The sequence below is a fragment of the Loa loa genome (assembly GCF_000183805.2).
Source record: "Loa loa unplaced genomic scaffold supercont3.224, whole genome shotgun sequence".
Taxonomy (NCBI): Eukaryota; Metazoa; Nematoda; class Chromadorea; order Rhabditida; family Onchocercidae; genus Loa; species Loa loa.
In genome coordinates, this window is record NW_018108404.1 from 104,303 (window position 1) to 107,600 (window position 3,298).

A 3,298-nucleotide genomic window follows, 5' to 3' on the forward strand; every position below is an offset into this window, starting at 1 on the left:
GTCCGGACAAAGATGGAAACTGAGATAAAGACCGAAAAAACATGGAAATAAATCTAAGGAATGTAGAATTAATTAAATGAGTCATAACATTGGATATGTTCATTTACAATAAGAAATTTATTTGATAATATATTTGTATGGTTGGAATCTCGCGAACCGGAATTCGCGACACTATTTGCAAGTAAAATTTTATCAGTGAGCATTTGCTTCACCGAGTTAATTCATCAGTACCTGTCTCTTGCTCACAAATAGTATATGCTGATGTTTTTATTGGTAGATCATTCCCAAAAAAAAAAAAGTAATAATAATGACATTAAGTTTGGTAGAGATAAATGATCTTTAATTCGTTGATAAAATTTTCGGAAAATTTATCTTGTTGAAATTTAGCGCAATATTTTTTCCATCCTTCTGTTCTGCTTTCAGTGCTTAATTACACTTATAATGATTAAAATCGCTATTGCGCATAGGAATTCACAATAATTCAAAACTATTTGTCATTTTTTTTTAGAAAAGAAAATGTTTTAAAATGTTAGGAATGAGTAAGATTTCATTTTTTTTACTGAAAAGTACACAACGATACACAACCCAACCCGAACTTTTTTTGATCAAATTTGAAATATTTCTGATGACAAATATCAAGACCTGCATTCAAGATTAATTTCATGAGTCTTTTGACACCAAATTTGTTTCAAAAATTTGGTTTTCTTCTTTTGTAACAAGCAAAACTCGACTTCCTTGCTTCCTTTATTGAAAGAAAGCTGACTATATTTGGCTTCGTTTCGGCTTTATCCTCCAATAATTCATTTCAATCTATTCCTCTGGGTTAAAACAACGATTGTGTGCCATCCGCGTTAATTTCCATTTAGTTAATAAATGTAATATGTATTCCTGCCATTCAGCTAAATCAAAAGGATCAATAGATCCTCACCCACCCATTGATGATTCAATTTCAACAAAACAGTTTCTCTTAACTAAACATGGGAAAACTAGCTTTCTTTCAATAAAGGAGGCAAGGAAGTCGAGTTTTGTTACGAAAGAAGAAAACCAAACTTTTGGAACAAATTTGGTGTCACGAGCCAGGAATGTCAGCAATAATAATTAAAGCTCCTTACCGGCTAAAAAAGATTAATTCGACTTCTCAATGAAATTAAGCAATTAAATCTGAAGCCAATAGATCAATTGCCTCAGAAAGAAATGTAACAACGACTCGAGGCAAAAAGCCGACTGATCGAAGCAAAAATAAAACACCCCAAACTATATATTACTTTGCAAACAACAAATGACAAACGGATGGAACACCTCCACAAATGTGTAGCTTCTCAACAAAGAAAAGGAGCAAAATACAAGGAGATAACCGCAGGAGATAAAGATATTTTTAATTTAATAAGTGAAGGAAAAGGAGCCATTATTACTCTAGAAGGGATAAGAATGAAACAGAGCTTGTTCTTCTTTGCTTAACAGAACAACTAACGCGAGAGCCTGAAACTCCAAAACTAACTGCAGATAGCACAGTTAATTTACTTCAATTGTCTTCACCAATATATGGTGGTGCCCAATTCATCCGCAAGCAATTCCAGATATTCAAAAATTGAATTATCTGATCTCTTGCCCCAAAAGAAATGCAAGCGATGAGAGGTTAAATAAGACTTGTATTATTGGAAAAATATGAGGATTCGTCAACAATGAACAAATCGCTTCACAATGAACTCCACTCTGGCAAGAAAATTGATAGAGAATAGATAATAAATGTCGAGACTATGGAAAGAGTATTTCGGCAACTGGAGAAGCTTGAAGAAAGTCTGGAACACTTAAACATAGAAACAGCGATTGAGAGTAGACTACCACGTTGGATATTAAAAAAGATCTATCAGCAACGTGAAGAAGACTCAAGTTGGTCGGTTATGAAATTAAAAGGATTCTTCGGGAAATTGGTCAATAGAAACTGGTCAAGCGCAGGAAATTTATATTACTATTAAACCGAAATTAATGGAGAGCCAGAGGTCGATTGGAAAATTCAGAACTGGACGACGATGGTAAGTATCCAACTTATCTACCTAAAGACCATTCTACAACTGAGCTTCTTATCCAACAAAAGCATGAAGAATTATGCCGTGCAGGAAATGCCCATACTTTGTCAGAATTGAGGCGTGAATTCTGGATCCTAAAAGAAAGAATAGAAATCAAAAAAATTTTAAACCAATGCATGGCCTGTAAATGTTGGAATCCGAAGTCAAGCTACCACCTATGCCAAATTTTCCTGAATCGCGAGTCACACGCTCCAAGACCTTCGGACAAGTTGGATTAGACTATCTAAGTCCTCTTTCTGTCAAAGTTGATACTGGAGTTATCAAAAGATGGATCGCTCTTTTTCCTGTTTTACAACCAGAACAATACATCCGGAAACGGCTGAGAACTTATCTGTCGAAAGCTTTATGGATGTACTTAAGAGATTTGTACCTCGGCGTGGACACCCTAAATTGTTTCAAGTGACAACGCTAGCCAATTCCAATTGGTCTTCAAGACCATTATGCAAAGGAATTCGGATTTCTTACCAAGAAAATTGACAATGTGGAAGAATACGATACCTAAAGCTCCATGGAGAGCAGGCGTTTATGAAAGAATAGTTGACCTCACAAAAAAGGCCTTAAGGAGAGCCATAGGCAGAAAACTCGGATTTCTTACCAAGAAAAGTTTTATGGATGTACTAAAGAGATTTGGGAGAGTTAATTGCTACAATAATGGAGATAGAATGCATCATCATCAGTATTCATCCGCTAACTTACATCAACTTTCATGACTATCAAGTAATAGACCAATAGATTTCATTTCGCTAAATGCCCATCGACAAATATCATTTGATGATGATGATCAAGAAGAATACACGCCATACGAGACCACTACCAAGGAGAAGCTCGTCAAGTATTGGAAAATACTCCAAAAATCTCGGACCGGGATATTTGAAGAAATGAATATCTAGTTAGCCTAAGAGAATATACCTGTTATGAACTGTACTCTCTGAAAAATCTGATAAGGTGAGTTTCTTCGCAACAACGAAGCTATGCTGCTAAATGAACCTGAAATTCCACGCGGTACGTGAAAACAAGTGAAGATGAAAAAGATTAAAAGAGGAAGAGATGGCGAAGTACGAAATGCTACAATAGAAATCGCAGGCGGAAAATTACTTAATAGACCGATCAATATGTTCTCTCGTTTAGAAATAACTGAAGAAAATTCAGAATCTTCAACAATAAAAGAACCCGAACAATTAAAAGAGCTAATCCCCGCACAAATCAAAAGG